The sequence below is a fragment of the Haematobia irritans genome, chromosome 1, assembly GCF_050003625.1.
Source record: "Haematobia irritans isolate KBUSLIRL chromosome 1, ASM5000362v1, whole genome shotgun sequence".
NCBI lineage: Eukaryota > Metazoa > Arthropoda > Insecta > Diptera > Muscidae > Haematobia > Haematobia irritans.
The window spans coordinates 56062184-56079381 of NC_134397.1; the positions used below are offsets into that span (position 1 = coordinate 56062184).

At 31.1% G+C, this 17198-nt stretch overlaps 1 protein-coding gene across 6 annotated transcripts in view; it reads right to left on the bottom strand.

Moving 5' to 3' along the window:
- Positions 1 to 17198, bottom strand: part of SNF4Agamma (SNF4/AMP-activated protein kinase gamma subunit) — a 514590-nt gene that overhangs the window by 132223 nt on the left and 365169 nt on the right. For 2 of the 6 annotated variants that reach the window (XM_075290413.1, XM_075290412.1), the window contains exon 1: positions 7765 to 8123. The exons of the other annotated variants lie outside the window; for them this stretch is intronic. The gene's annotated coding sequence lies outside the window, so the exon portion shown is untranslated. Of the gene's footprint in view, positions 1 to 7764; positions 8124 to 17198 lie in introns of those variants that run through there. 6 annotated transcript variants of the gene reach the window in all.

Sequence of the window (17198 nt, forward strand, 5' to 3'; positions counted from 1 at the left end):
AAAAAAAAACTGAATAAAAAAGAAGAGAAAAAAATGGCTTCTGATTAGAATATAAGAAAATTCTAAATAAAACTGGAAATACATAAAATAAGTTTTTTTTTTAATGAGAATTTGTAATACAGATACCAAATTTAAAATATTCAGAGTTGATATATTTTAATATTCAAATATACAACAAAAAATAATTTGCATATAAATTTGTAAATTTTTAAAAATTTAGGGACTATTAAAATTGTAATACAAATGGCATATATAAAATATTCAGAGTTGAAATATGTGATTCAATTTATATATTTTAAAATTCAAGAAGAAAAAAAAATAAAATAAAATATGAATTTTTACATTTTTAAAAATTTACGGACCTATTATGTGTGCATAATTAGGGCGAAAAAAAAATCCGAAAGAAAAAAGGAATGGTTACATTTAATATATGTGGCATTTTCGGTAAATATTATTGAAAAGTAATTATTTTTGAATATCGCAAGAAATATATATTTCATCTATAATATAAAACATTTTATTACATAATATCCCAGCAAAAAAAAAATTAAGTTATTATAAAAGCTTAACTTTAAAATCATTCTTTATTTTAACTACACAGGAACTTCTTTAAAATCAATTTTTAAAAACTCACTTTGTTTCATATGTATTTTATATTATATTTAAAAATATATATATATTTTTAATTAATTATTCTAATTATTTTTTATTTTGTTTCAAACACTGAAAAAAATTTTTACGTGGTATTTAAGATTACGCAACCTCAATTTTAGGATGCGCAATTTACACAATATTAAGGACAAATTTCTTTAAAATAATTTTAATTTATTTTTATTTTATTTTTATATTAATTTTAATTAAAAGAAAGTTTATAATCTTTGCTTCAAAAAATTTTTTCATTAAATTTAGGACATACATTTTGAAAATTCGTTAAATTTACATATCTTTAAACTAAGGCAAATTTTCCTTAAAGTAAAGAAACACATTTTTGATTTAAAGAAATCATCCTTAAATTAACTGAAATATTGAATCTTTCGATTTAAGATAAAAACGCTTCAAATATAGGCCTTAGCCTACATTTGAGGATTTAGCATTTTTGGTTTTAGAATTTTTTTTGGAATTAAGAAAATATTTTTTACTTCGAAGTATCCGTCATAATTTGGATTTTTAAACTGGCATTTGTTTGTATGTGAATAGCTTTATTAATATACCGGAAAAATCTATTGAAAATTCGATAAATGAGATCTGGTATCCTAATTTTAATTTTATAGGTCTTAGATTTAAAGCCAGATAGGCATCATCGGGCCGTATTTTTTCCAAAATGAGGCCGGTCAGGCAGTTACTGTGAATGGTGTTCGTGAGATGATAAAGGACTTTTTATGGCCCGAATTGGAAGATATGGATGTGGACGATATGTGGTTTCAGCAGGACGGTGCCACTTGCCACACAGCTAACGAAACAATGGCTCTTTTGCGCAACAAATTCACTGGCCGTGTTATCTCACGTAATGGCGATGTCAATTGGCCGCCAAGATCATGTGATTTGACACCGTTGGACTTTTTTCTTTGGGGTTATTTGAAAGAAAAGGTGTACGTCGATAAGCCAGCAACAAGTCAAGAGCTAGAGGATGATATAATTCGGCACATTAACGGCATAGAACCTCCATTATGCCTCAAGCGTCATCGAAAATTTGGACCATCGGATGAAGGTGTGCCACCGAGGTCCATTTGGCCGATTATTTGTTTCATACATAATTGAGTAGTACCAATATATCATAATAATATAAAGTTACAATAATTTCCTAAATAGTTTGTGTTTTATTCAAAATCAACATCGGCCCTTGAAATTTTAACCACCCTTTATTACAGAAAAAGGTGCTAATAACTAAAAAAGTTAGAAAGATGTGAGGAAAAATGCAATTAGCTAGATTTTTTTTTTTGAGGTAGTCTTTATGAAATTGTTTTTACATCCTGGAAAAGAATAAATGTTTATCACAAAAAGTATATACTTTTCTTCCAAATACACTTCCTTTCAACGAAAAGTAAATGAGAAACGAACTTTGTTTCGTTTGGTAGGAAAGAATTATTTTTTTGTGTGTAAACCTACACCTATCAATTTGTAATATTAATACATATACCAAAATTATTATAAAATATTAAAGACTTGAAATATGTGATTAAAGTTATACGAAATACAAATTTATAATATATTAACCAATGTTGAAATTAAATATTCAAAATTTAAAATATGTGATTAACAAGTTACATATTTTAATATGTAAAACAAGTTCTTAAAAACATTTATCTTATTTCGTATAATTTACCTTTAATAAATGATATAATAAAATCTTAAATTCAATTTAAATTAACATTCATATTGGAAAAAAACAAACTTAAATATGAAATTTAAAATATTTCAAATTTCTTTTCAATCATAAATTCTCAATTTTATTTCACAAAAAAAAACATCAAATATTCACAAAAAACTCGCCAGTAGCTGTCAATTCTTCACTATTTGACTTCATAATTTTCCTTAATAGCATTCAATTGAGTATAGTTTTTTTGAATAATGTCTCAATATATTAACTGAGGGCCACTGTGAGTCAGTCAGCCAGTCACATGTCTCAATTTAATATCATCTAAAATAACAATAACAAAAATCAACTCACACCTCGGTCAGTATAATAAATTATTTTAAATTTCTCAAAAAAAAAAATGAAATGAAAACGTAGTTTTTAAATGTGGCATTAAGAATTGTCGAAACCACTTAGTTGAGGCAAAATATGCAAAAAAAAAACATATTAGACGAGAAAAACAAAACTATAACACTAAAATTTTCCGCTTGTTCCTTGAATAATTGTCATAAATAAGCTCGTCGTTCGTAACTAAATCGTTGAAAAAATATAAAATTTTCTTTTTAGTTTTAGGAAAATTATTGCAATGTCTCAGACGGTCTCTTGATGTATACAAAATTATCTTAAAATTTGTAATGCTAAGTAAAACAAGAAAATCTAAACGTTTTTTTATGGAAAAATATCGCCATATAATTCGCCTATATACACCGAGCAAAAAATACTATATAAACCCAAAAACAAAAAATTCTGAAAAAAAATTTATCGTGAGTAAAAAAGATTTTGAATAGAAGACGCATATCTCTTACATGAAGATGTGACTTAAAAATGTGTATCATTACTGAAAAGAAAATTCCATAGAATTGAGGTCAATTGATCCTTACAATTGGAAATAAATCTTAAATACGATTCAAATTGTCGTTTGATGAGTGTTTGACAAAATCTATGAGAAACCGAGCAGGTTTATATGAAATTCCTATTAATCAAATTGTAAAAAAAGCAAACTAGAAACGGACTTATGATTGCGAAATCATTTTGTGAGGTCACGTGCCCTCTCGATAAGTTTTCATTTCTGATTTGGACAACATATCCCATAAATAGAGAAATGATGAAGATGGTTCACCTTTATATCGTTCTACCACCCAATTTAATTACCTGCATATTTAGAAGTAAATTTTCATTCATAAATACATAGTGACCGAACTTCCATTTTCATTTCTGTAGCATTTGAAAGACGATCACCATAATGTGTTTCGAAATCTTGATCTCAATGCAGCCGGCAAGCTGGTATGACAAAATTTTTTCTGTTTTTTTTTATGAATTTGATATGGACCAATTTTTGTGTGATTGGGGATCGATTTATCTGAGGGCTATATATAACTATAGACCGATATGGATTTAGTTAGGCATGGTTGTTAACGGCCATATACTAGCACAATGTACCAAATTTCAACTGACTCGGATGAAATTTGCTCCTCCAAGTGGCTCCAAAACCAAATATCGGGATCAGTTTATATGGGGCCTATAAATGATTATGGACTGATATGGACCACTTTTGGCATGGTTGTTAAATATCATATATTACCACCACGTACCAAATTTCAACCAGCTCGGATGAATTTTGCTTCTCCAAAAGGCACCGGAGGTCAAATCGGGGGATCGGTTTATATGGGGGCTATATATAATTATAGACCGATATGAACCAATTCCTGCATGGTTGTTGGATACCATATACTAACATCACGTACCAAATTCAACGGAATCAGATGAATTTTGGTCTTCCAAGAGGCTCCGGAGGTCAAATCTGGTGATCGGTTTATATATGGGGCTATATATAATTATGGACCGATTTCGACCAATTTTTGCATGGGTGTTTGAGGCCATATATTAACACCACGTACCAAATATCAACAGAATCAGATTAATTTTGGTCTTCCAAGAGGCTCCGGAGGTCAAATCTGGTGATCGGTTTGTATGGGGGCTATATATAATTATGGACCGATGTGGACCAATTTTTGCATAGTTGTTAGAGACCATATACTAACACCATGTACCAAATTTCAGCCGGATCGGATGAAATTTGCTTCTCTTAGAGGCTCCGCAAACCAAATCGGGGGATCGGTTTATATGGGGGCTATATATAAGTATTGACCGATGTGGACCAATTTTTGCATGGGTGTTTGAGGCCATATATCAACACCATGTACCAAATTTCAACCGGATCAGATGAAATTTGCTTCTCTTAGAGGCTCCGCAAGCCAAATCGGGGGATCGGTTTATATGGGGGCTGTATATAATTATGGACCGATGTGGACCAATTTTTGCATGGTTGTTAAAGACCATATACTAACACAATGTATCAAATTTCAGCCTGATCGGATGAAATTTTCTTCTCTTAGAGTGTCTGCAAGCCAAATTTGGGGGTCCGTTTATATGGGGGCTATATATATAATTATGGACCGATGCGGACCAATTTTTGCATGGTTGTTAGAGGCCATATACTTACACCATATACCAAATTTCAGCCGGATCGGATGAAATTTGCTTCTCTTAGAGGGTCTGCAAGCCAAATCGGGGGATCGGTTTATATGGGGGCTATATATAATTATTGACCGATGTGGACCAATTTTTGCATGGTTGTTAAAGACCATATACTAACACAATGTATCAAATTTCAGCCTGATCGGATGAAATTTTCTTCTCTTAGAGGGTCTGCAAGCCAAATTTGGGGGTCCGTTTATATGGGGGCTATATATATATAATTATGGACCGATGCGGACCAATTTTTGCATGGGTGTTTGAGGCCATTTATTAACACCATGTACCAAATTTCAGCCGGATCGGATGAAATTTGCTTCTCTTAGAGGCTCCGCAAACCAAATCGGGGGATCGGTTTATATGGGGGCTATATATAATTATTGACCGATGTGGACCAATTTTTGCATGGTTGTTAGAGACCATATACTAAGACCATATACCAAATTTCAGCCGTATCGGATGAAATTTGCTTCTTATAGAGGCTTCGCAAGCCAAATCGGGGGATCGGTTTATATGGGGGCTATAGGTAAAAGTGGACCGATATGGCCCATTTGCAATACCATCCGACCTACATCAATAACAACTAGTTGTGCCAAGTCTCAAGTCGATAGCTTGTTTCGTTAGGAAGTTAGAGTGATTTCAACAGACGGACGGACGGACATGCTCAGATCGACTCAGAATTTCACCACGACCCAGAATATATATACTATATGGGGTCTTAGAGCAATATTTCGATGTGTTACAAACGGAATGACAAAGTTAATATACCCCTATCCTATGGTGGAGGGTATAAAAATTTTGTGTGTATCAGTCACTCTGTATAGATGTTTAACACGTACGTTTTTGGTACGCAATTGTACAATACAATACTATGAACATAGACTAACAAAACCATTTTTTACAAAAATCGTTTAGAAACAAATCTAAAGTTTTCCCTATTCCAATATCTTTTTTAATAATGCTTTCTAAAAAGAAAAACTAATCAGCATATTTCTTTTTTATATTTTTTTTTTTTTAGTTGAGGACATGATTGCTTATAATATTTTGTCTTTCCACAAAATATGTCATGGTGTAAACAAAAATAGACAGATATGAAATAAACGAAATATGGCAGCAATTCCTGCATGGTTGTTGGATACCATATACTAATATCACGTACCAAATTTCAACCGAATCGGATGAATTTTGCCTTTCCAAGGGGCTCCGGAGGTCAAATCTGTGGATCGGTTTATATGGGGGCTATATATAATTATGGACCGATTTCGACCAATTTTTGCATGCGTGTTTGAGGCCATATATTAACACCACGTACCAAATATGAACGGAATCAGATGAATTTTGGTCTTCCAAGAGGCTCCGGAGGTCAAATCTGGTGATCGGTTTGTATGGGGGCTATATATAATTATGGACCGATGTGGACCAATTTTTGCATAGTTGTTAGAGACCATATACTAACACCATGTACCAAATTTCAGCCGGATCGGATGAAATTTGCTTCTCTTAGAGGCTCCGCAAACCAAATCGGGGGATCGGTTTATATGGGGACTATATATAATTATTGACCGATGTGGACCAATTTTTGCATGGGTGTTTGAGGCCATATATTAACACCATGTACCAAATTTCAGCCGTATCGGATGAAATTTGCTTCTTATAGAGGCTTCGCAAGCCAAATCGGGGGATCGGTTTATATGGGGGCTATAGGTAAAAGTGGACCGATATGGCCCATTTGCAATACCATCCTACCTACATCAATAACAACTACTTGTGCCAAGTTTCAAGTCGATAGCTTGTTTCGTTCGGAAGTTAGCGTGATTTCATTAGACGGACGGACAGACGGACATGCTCAGATCGACTCAGAATTTCACCACGACCCAGAATATATATACTTAGAGCAATATTTCGATGTGTTACAAACGGAATGACAAAGTTAATATACCCCCATCCTATGGGGGAGGGTATAAAAATTTTGTGTGTATCAGTCACTCTGTATAGATGTTTAATACGTACGTTTTTTGGTACGCAATTGTATGATGGTCTACATAATGGTCTATGAACATAGACTAACAAAACCATATTTTAAAAAAATCGTTTAGAAACAAATCTAAAGTTTTCCCTATTCCAATATCTTTTTTAATAATGCTTTCTAAAAAGAAAAACTAATCAGCATATTTCTTTTTCATATTTTTTTAGTTGAGGACATGATTGCTTATAATATTTTGTCTTTCCACAAAATATGTCATGGCGTAAACAAGAATAGACAGATATGAAATAAACGAAAGATGGCAGCATCCACGTAGCAGTGGAAAACGTGCCGCAAAAACACACAAAATTTTGACACTACCAAAAGGCAGACAGTGAATTCAGTGAAGTGAGTTAACAAAAATAAAAGCGGTAGCAGAATAGAAGAAAAAGAAAAACGAGACACAAATCAAAGTAGTTTGTTTTTCCGCATAGAAAACGAATGTGTTGATATGCCGCTCAAAAATGTAGAAAAACCACATACTCTCATACATGTGAGAGAAGTGAGGTGAGTTTTAGATGAGAAATGAGTGGGGGAGTTGAAGAATTTATATTCGTCACAAAAAAAAAAAAAAAAAAAAAAACAACAACAGAGTGTGAAGAACTTGATTTGGAGAAAAGTTCATTAAACGTTTAATGATTTTTTAAATTTATCATTATTTTCGAGACAAAAAAGGAACGGGGGATATAAATATTTAAAAAACACATTTTGTTTATTTTTTGTTTAGTTCTGTCAGTAATACTCCATCAACATAGTCTGATTTTTTTTTTGACAAAATATGAAGAAACAAAAACACCACATGTTTTCAAATATATGGATAACTAGGAAAGAGAAAAAGAAAAACAAAACTTACGTAATTTTTTGTTATTGTCATCCAGTTTCTCTGCCAAGCTCCCAGTTATAAATCTAGTAGGAAACCTATTTTGAAACTCAAATCTTAGGTTCCTTTCAAAACAAAAATTTAATTATAACTTTTTTTAGATTCTATTTTCTTTACCACTTGATTTTTATAGACTTGTTGGGATTTTGTTGGTTTCTTGTTGTTGTTTGTTTTTTTTTTGTTTTGTTTTAATTTCTGAAGCACTGACTGGAATTTGAACACTTTTGGATCATTTCACAAAACCGGTTTTAAGAAAGGGAAAAAAAACTTAAACTTGAAACATTTGGGGCTAAATTTTTATGATTGTTTTTAATTGATGTGTTTATATTATATTTTGTTTTAATAAAGCTAATTATGGATTTTTTTTATAAAATTTATAATAATTCTCATAAATTATTAATTAATTCATTAAAATATATTTTGTTATATTAAAAGAAAGCTTACACAATTTTTCATAATTTTTTTTACAATTCACATTATTTAAAATAATAATTTTTCATTTTTAAATTGATTTTTTGTATTTATTTTTTAATTTTTTTTTATTCATTAGTTTCCACACATTTCACAATAATTCAAATAAATAATTCATTATTTAAAAAAATATATATAAAATTATGTTTTTAGTAGATGTTTTTATTTTTTACTTCTCATTTATTACTGATTTGATATTCCAATATTAAATATAATATTTATTAAATTACTAAATTATTTGTTGTTTTTGAGTCGATTGATTATTTAATTCCGATATTCAAACATTAGGTTTTATTTTATGGAGTACAATATTAAACATTTCATTATTTTTTCATTTGCATACGAAGCATTTTGCTATAAAATTTCTCAACATTGTTACATGGAATCACAAATTCTCTGGTTTGGTATTACACTGAGATTACAAAATATATATGTGTTGTTGTTGTTGTCGTTGTTCTTGTATTTTACTTCACCCCATAAGCATTTGTTTATGGGTACATTTAGAAGAGTAGATTATTCTTCTATATTATGGATTTTGTTTTTCTCCCTCTCCCTTGGTATTCTCCACTTTAGAAGAAAATATATCCTTATAAAACTTTTATTTTTTTTATTGTATTCTTTTATGATGTTCTTTCTCATCTATTCTTCAATAAGAATTTCTTTGTTAATTTAATGTTGGTTGGTTTATGTGTATTTTCTCTTTTATTCTATTTTCTTCCAGGCGGTTCACAAGTTGTTTGATCGAAATTTCGAAATCGACTGATTCGTTCGTATTAGTGTTGATGCGTTTTGTGATATCAAAACACACAGTAAAAGAAGAACAATATATGAAGAAGAAAGAAAAACACACCCATACATCATGGGTAGGGGGGGCTGTGTGGCAACATGTATACAAGCATATCAAGCAGACTGGCTCGCATGCTGTGCTGTTAAATTACTCTCTCATTCTGTGTAAACAACAGAAAAGTGTTACCAGATTTCGAAAAATGGTGATTTCGTAAAATATACCACAAAATAAGAATGGGTGGGATGTGGCCGAATCTTATATATTGTTCTTTATGGATTTGAATTATTACACTGAACAGAATTCCCAGGAAGGGTTATAAAATAAAAGTAAACCGATTTATATGATTTTCGTAAGGCAATTTTTCCAGTCTTAGCATATTTTGCTAATATACAGTGTACATTCATTGAACATTAACTTAACTCTCTAATGCCCAAGCCCGCCTTTAGGAGGGCTTTATTTAATAAGGAAGCTTTTAGAAAAACACACATTAAGACAACAAAAATGGGCAAAATAAAAACAAAACTTATTTGAAACTATTCAAGAGGTTTTGAAGCATATGCTGAATTTTACGGTATAAATTTTTCTTGCTTAATTCTCTTGCTTTTGTGTCGTTAACATTGAAAATTTAATCAGATGGCAAAAAAATAGGGGGCATTAGAGGGTTAAGGTAGGAAGAAGAAGCAATTGATAAAAATTGGTTAGTGATTACTGTTAATTAAAGGAAACTAGTTTTCTACAGCATTGCGAAGATGTAAGCGTGGACAAGATATAAGCAAAAGTGTTAGTTTACGAAAAATTAACAACAAATGTATTTACTGTGTGCAGTGCTGCCAGCATTGGGGATTTCCCTCCAAATTGGAGATATTTTTTTCGTGAATAGGGACGAAATTTCTGAGGGGGATTTTCTGGGGAATTTCCATAAATTTGGGGATTTTTGTGGGGATATTTTTTGAGAAACAGTTTTAATCTTTCTTAACAAAAATTTATTTCTATAGGAAATTTGGTCAAAATTCTATTTCTATAGACAATTTGCCAAAATTTTGTTTATATAGAAAATTTTGTTAAAATTTTATTTCTATTGACAATCTTGCCAAAATTTTATTTCTATAGAAAGTTTTTTTGTCAACATTTTATTTTTCAAATTTTTCAAATTATTGTCAACATTTTATTCTATAGAAAATTTTGTCAAAATTTTATAACTATAGAAAATTTTGTCAAAACTTTATTTCTATACAAAATTTTGTTAAAATTTTATTTCTCAATCGAAAAATCTACAATTTCTGGTAGAATTGTACCAACTTTGGCAACGTGTCTACCACCCAATTTTACTACTTTAACATTTAAACGTAAATTTTCGTTCCTAAACATGTATAGAACATTTTCTCAAAGTTTTATTTCGATATAGAAAATTTAGTCAGAAGTTTATGTCTATAGAAAATGAAGTACCTCTTTGCAAAATCTACCAAAATGTCAAAACTTCTACCAATCTACAAAACAATAAAAAAAACTACAATTTCTAGTTCACGCAAAGAAAAAAAAAAAACGTTTGGAAAACGTGTACCGAAAACGTTTTTCTTTTGTTAAAGTTTTTTTAATTGCTTCGAAAATGTTAAACTTTTATCACCAAAAAAATTCGTTTGTTACAAAACTTTTCTTTTTTCAATTATTTTTGAAACAACAACACAGTCCATTTCGTTTATATCAAACACTGTTCTTTTCTGACTTTAGGTCTTTAATAAGACACATTTTACAGTTCAAAATTTAATATACTACAATGTAATGTTGAACATTTTTTCGGAATCTTCCGAACATATCTGGAATATATGTAAAACAAAAAAAAAAAAGCTTTGGTCGAATCAGGGATCGAACCCACGACCCTTGGCATGCAAGTCGAACGTAACAACCACTGATCCACGGTGCAAAACTAAATGTTTGTTTCTGTTAAATAAACTTTGTTTATTCGGTTCGAGGGCGCCGCAAGCTATGCTATATAAATATAACTTATATGGATATTTATCTATTGATTACCATAACAGGTACATAGCTCAGTGGTTAGTGTGTTGGCTTACAAAGTGCATGGTCCGGGGTTCGATTCTCCGTCCAGGCGAAAGGTAAAAAAATTTTAAAAATGTATAAAATCGTATAAATTTTTCTACATTGTTGGTATTACAGGAAAAGGTGTTAAGAACTAAAAAAAACCTCGTGGATGTGAGAAAGATGTGAGGGAAAATGCAATTAGCAAGAAAACAATGTTTTTTTAGTTCGTCTTTATGAAATTGTTTTTACATCCTGGAAAATAATAAACGTTTATCACAAAAAGTATATACTTTTCTTCCAAATACACTTCCTTATAGCGAAAAGCAAATGAGAAACGAAATTTATTTGTCTAAAATTTCGTTTGGGAGGAAAGAATTATTTTTTTGCGTGTAGAATTCTACCAATTTTGGCCACACAATTTTACTACTTGAATATTTAAATATAATGACAGAGGGAATAAAAACACAAGAGAACGAAACTGTGAAGCGAAACTGCGTCAGTAGGTGGAAGTCATGAGGAAAATTTCTCTAATATCATGCAGTTTTTGTCGGCGCTTCTCTCAAATATCATACAGTTTGCGTCGGCGTCACACAGTTCAGTTCTCTGCCGACTTTACGAAACGTAAAGGAAATAGGATTTAAAACTTTGTAGTAGGTTAGGTTAGGTGGCAGCCCGATGTATCAGGCTCACTTAGACTATTCAGCCCATTGTGATACCACATTGGTGAACTTCTCTCTTATCACTGAGTGCTGCCCGATTCCATGTTAAGCTCAATGACAAGGGACCTCCTTTTTATAGCCGAGTCCGAAAGGCGTTCCACATTGCAGTGACACCACTTAGAGAAGCTTTGAAACCCTCAGAAATGTCACCAGCATTACTGAGGTGGGATAATCCACCGCTGAAAAACTTTTTGGTGTTCGGTCGACCATTGCACCACAGTGGCTCCCACCGTGGTGCAACATTGGTAGTAACAAATGTTCTTTTTTATAAATGTTTTCATTTTTTGGCAGACAATTTGAAATTATAACTGCCGATGCCTTTATAAACAATTTATCAAAACAGCGCTTCGACCGCAACATCTGTAATACCAAAGCTGCAGGCATTGTGCGACATCTATACGGTTGACATTTGTTGTTTTTGTAGAAGAGAAACTTTCGTCCTCTTGTGTTTTTATTCTCTCTGTGTTACATTCAAGACAATGTGATGAATTGCAATCAAAATTTTCCGGTGATGGCAAGTCATTATTGTCAAGCATACGGTATTGCTGGATGACGGCAAACATTTTATTAGTAAACAGTTTTTCACCACAACTATTATGCATGTTTTTTAAATAAATTTCTATAATATTTTACACGATAGTAAATTGCTCTTATTCTTGCATTAGACAACGAAGATACATATGTACTTATTATATCTGAATATTCATATAGGGGTTTATCGTCTTACATTAAAAACTCATCCTTCAGAAAGCTAAAAAATATAAGTTTCAGGGCAATATGTAGATGTCTTCAGAAATAAAGATAAATTAACAAAACGAAGAGATAATCCTATTGTGAATGGCATAAAAAAGTTGACAGTATAATGGTATCGTCACACTATGCTAATATTCGTCGAAAATTGATGTCAAAATTTTTTCCATGGGTGTTTTCGAAATATCTAGTTACAGAATCACCACAACACGTTTCATATGTTTTCATATTTTTAAAACACCTCAACACGTTGAAAGCAGAATACAAATAAAGCAAATGAACAAGAGTACAAACGACAGTGAAGAGAAATGTCAAAAAATTGAAAGAGGAACGGAAACCGTGAAATTTTTTCTACCCCCTTTGCTTCTCTACACCGTTTGCCAACAAACAAGAGTTGTATGCAATTATTGCACGAAGAAATTGCATCGTGTAAAAGGCCGCTTTTAAAACAATTTTGCAGTGTTTTTAATCGAATCCATTTTGTACTTTAAATTATCTAGTGTTATGGTCCCATTATGTTAGCTAAATTCAAGAGATTGATTTTATTTAACATATACAGCTCTCTGTAAATTGCGTTTGCTCTTTGATACATAATTCTGTTAAAGAAAAGAAAGAGACCGGCAGGTATTCGAAGGTTGGTTTAGTGTGTGTGTGTATGCATGTGGCCGAATAACATTAAATAGTATGGGTGGGATGCGTTAACGTTAACAGTACAGGGGTACTCGTATGTGCAATATTGTTTATATTTGTGGAAAATGTTGTTTTATGTTTAAATTATATGGGTCACTCTACTATACATAAACAAAACATACACAATGATAAGAAATACAATGAAAGTGAAACGGAGAAGGATAATAATAAGTGAAAGAAAACAAAGAACTTGGTTTAATTCTTATTGTTATGGAATATTAAGAGGGAAGGTATGAAGATAACAGAGTTAAGTAATAATGAGATGTAGTTCATAGTCATTTAAAATGAAAAAGGGTTAAAAAAAATTGAAGAAAACACATAGTGTAGTTGTCACAACCCAGTAAATAAAACAAAATTCAAGTCTAGAATTAAAAATGTTCTCAACTTATTATACATTATAAATATTTGGTCACGATCCAACCTAGTAAACAAAACAAAATTCAAGTCTAGAATTAAAAATGTTCTCAACTTATTATACATTATAAATACTTGGTCACGACCCAAATACGTATACTTTAACCTTATGGACCATAGGAATTTCTTTGGGTATTTTGGCTATAATCCAATTATTGGATAAATAAATTTGGACAAATATAAAAAAATATTACCAAAATCACGTAATTCAAATACAATTTTTTTAAGAATTCAATTCATTTTAAAAGCTCATGCTGCGTCATAGCAATTGTTTTTTTTTTCAATATATGCATATCGATTTATTTACATAATATCATACTCTTTACTTTCACCATTTATTTTAATTTTTATTGAAGTGTTTGCTTTTTTTTTTGTTTTTTTTTTTTGTGGTGTACATTTTTCAAGTGATCAACGTCAAAGTGTATAATCACAAAAATAATAAAAACCAAAATACAATGAAATCAAATATTGAAACAAACTAAATAGCCTTGGGTGTAATATAATAAATGGGATGGAATATATGTGTACATTCATAGGAAAAAAATTCTGTAGTTAAACTAACGTTAAATTTAACTTATTTTTATTGGAAAAAAATTATTAAATTTTCCACAGCTTAAAGAAATCTTACTTTTTTTAAGTATGTTTCAAAAATTTTATGAACTAAACGTGAGTATAAAGTTCAATGACCGTACACATAAGTTCAATATGAACTAAAGTAAAAGAAGATTTTCGTACGATTCCCAAAAATAGTAAGAATTAACTACTGTATGGTTAAAATGGTCATGATTTGGCGCCAATGATTTTCTTCTTTACTTTTACTTAATTTTTTCTTCTATGAGATGACTTAATTTCGTGAACTGCAGTTGAAAAGTACAACAGGGCGTTAACATTTCCTGGTTTTAACAATGCTTTGTGGAAATCTCAAAATTTGGCGTAAAATTTAGTTCAATTTTCGTGCGAGGTAGTTCATTCTTCCTATAAAACAATTCACTTTTTTTCGGTGTTTCTTTATGTTTAAAATAAAAATAGTTTGAAATTATTGTATTTTTATTTGAAATTTACCGTGGGAAGATCATACATGTAGCCAGCCAATCAACTACATTCAAAATGTCAAAATATCTTGAAAGCATTAAAATGTTTATAGTATTTATATTTTTTGTTTGTTTTACAATTTGTCTACACTAATTGCCACGTGTTGTATTAAAACATGTTCATGGCACATTATCACCACACACTATGTTAAGTACACATTGTCACAAGGCAAAGGGGTTGGGGGTCTACTATAAAGGGAATGTAACTGTAACTGTAATTCACAATTTCACTTTCATTCGATTGAAGATATGAGAATTATTACATGGAGATGCTGTAACATTTCACACGTAGTAAACAAAGGGTTGGATGTTAAGAGAGTGCGAGAGAGAGAGAGAGCCACAAAGTAGTCATACCAAAAAAAGTACTACAATTAAAACAAGTAGGTGATAGAGAATTTGGCTTGTCTTTCCATTTGTTTACATTGTAAACTGTGGCGCTTTACCAAGTAAATATGTATATGTTTGGTGTACACATAACAAATATTACGTTGAAATTAGCACGTAGACCAAGAACCAACCGCCATAATATATCTTCGGATATATACACACTTTCGTGGGGTCAAGTAATAGTTCACAAAAACAAAAGTTTTTCTATTGCGTTCTATTTAAAGCTATAAAAGGGATATACAATGTTTATATTTGGTTCAATTGTCCTAAACATTGTACATATATTAGTCACACAATTTTTTATAAAATTTACCAATACATATACACACATATAAATTAGCTGTACAATCTAGGACAAATAGACTCCTGTATTAAATACTCCATAGTATGTCATCACTACATTGTATACACATCCCAATCATATTTACCTACAATGTTACGATATTATTTCTCACTTGACATTTATGTGGCATAGGTTAGGAATGATGATAACACGATGCGTAGATACACAGCGGTTGACGTAATAGTATTTTCAATACGAAGGGTTCTTAGTAGCAATGATAGTAGTTGTATATGTTATAAATTGTTGCCGGAAAAAACATTCAACATAGAATTATGTAATACATCATATATGGATATATATGTATATTATGTGTATATGAATATATGTATATTTAGAAGTATAACTCTGCAAATGCTAAGGCTATTACTACTACAACACGGGAGCATGCCTCGACTAATTCACCTCATTTCACCACGTGTTACAATGCTTAGAATGGTCACCTTAATTCAATTCAACTCAGGCAAATTCACTTAGTTTTGGATTAATTCAATTATATTTAAATTAATTTATATTAGATAATCTTTAGTTAAGAACGAAATGATTGAAAATTTTTAATTAAAAAATAATTTGATACAATTAACTTTTTAAGAAAACTCGGAAAACTAAGTCAGTTAAAACAAGTAAGGAAAGTCTAAAGTCGGGCGGGGCCGACTATATTATACCCTGCACCACTTTGTATATCCAAATTTTCGATACCATATCACATCCGTCAAATGTGTTGGGTGCTATATATAAAGGTTTGTCCCAAATACATGCATTTAAATATCACTCGATTTGGACAGAATTTGATAGACTTTTACAAAATCTATAGACTCAAAATTTAAGTTGGCTAATGCACTAGGGTGGAATACAATTTTAGTAAAAAAATATTGCAAACATTTAAATCTGAAGCAATTTTAAGGAAACTTCGCAAAAGTTTATTTATGATTTATCGCTCGATATATATGTATTAGAAGTTTAGGAAAATTAGAGTCATTTTTACAACTTTTCGTCTAAGCAGTGGCGATTTAACAAGGAAAATGTTGGTATTTTGAGCATTTTTGTCGAAATCAGAAAAACATATATATGGGAGCTATATCTAATTCTGAACCGATTTCAACCAAATTTGGCACAAATGACTATATTACTAATTGTACTCCGAGTGCAGAATTTCAACCAAATTGGGCCAAAACTCTGGCTTCTGGGGCCATATAAGTCCATATCGGGCGAAAAATATATATGGAAGCTAATCTAAATCTGAACCGATTTCAATCAAATTTGGCACACATGACTATACTACCAATTGTACTCCTTGTGCAAAATTTCAAGCTAATCGGGATAAAACTCTGGCTTCTGGGTCCATATAAGTGCATATCGGGCAAAAGGTATATATGGGAGCTATATCTAAATCTGAATCGATTTCAACCAAATTTGGCACGCATAGCTACAATGCCAATGCTACTCCCTGTGCAAAATTTCAACCAAATTGGGCCAAAACTCTGGCTTTTAGGACTATATTAGTCCATATCGGGCGAAAGATATATATGGGAGCTATATGTAAATCTGAACCGATTTCAATCAAATTTTGCACACTTGACTATACTACTAATTGTACTCCTAGTGCAAAATTTCAACCAAATTCGGCCAAAAATCTGGCTTCTGGGGCCATATAAGTCCATATCGGGCGAAAGATATATATGGGAGCTATATGTAAATCTGAACCGATTTCAATCAAATTT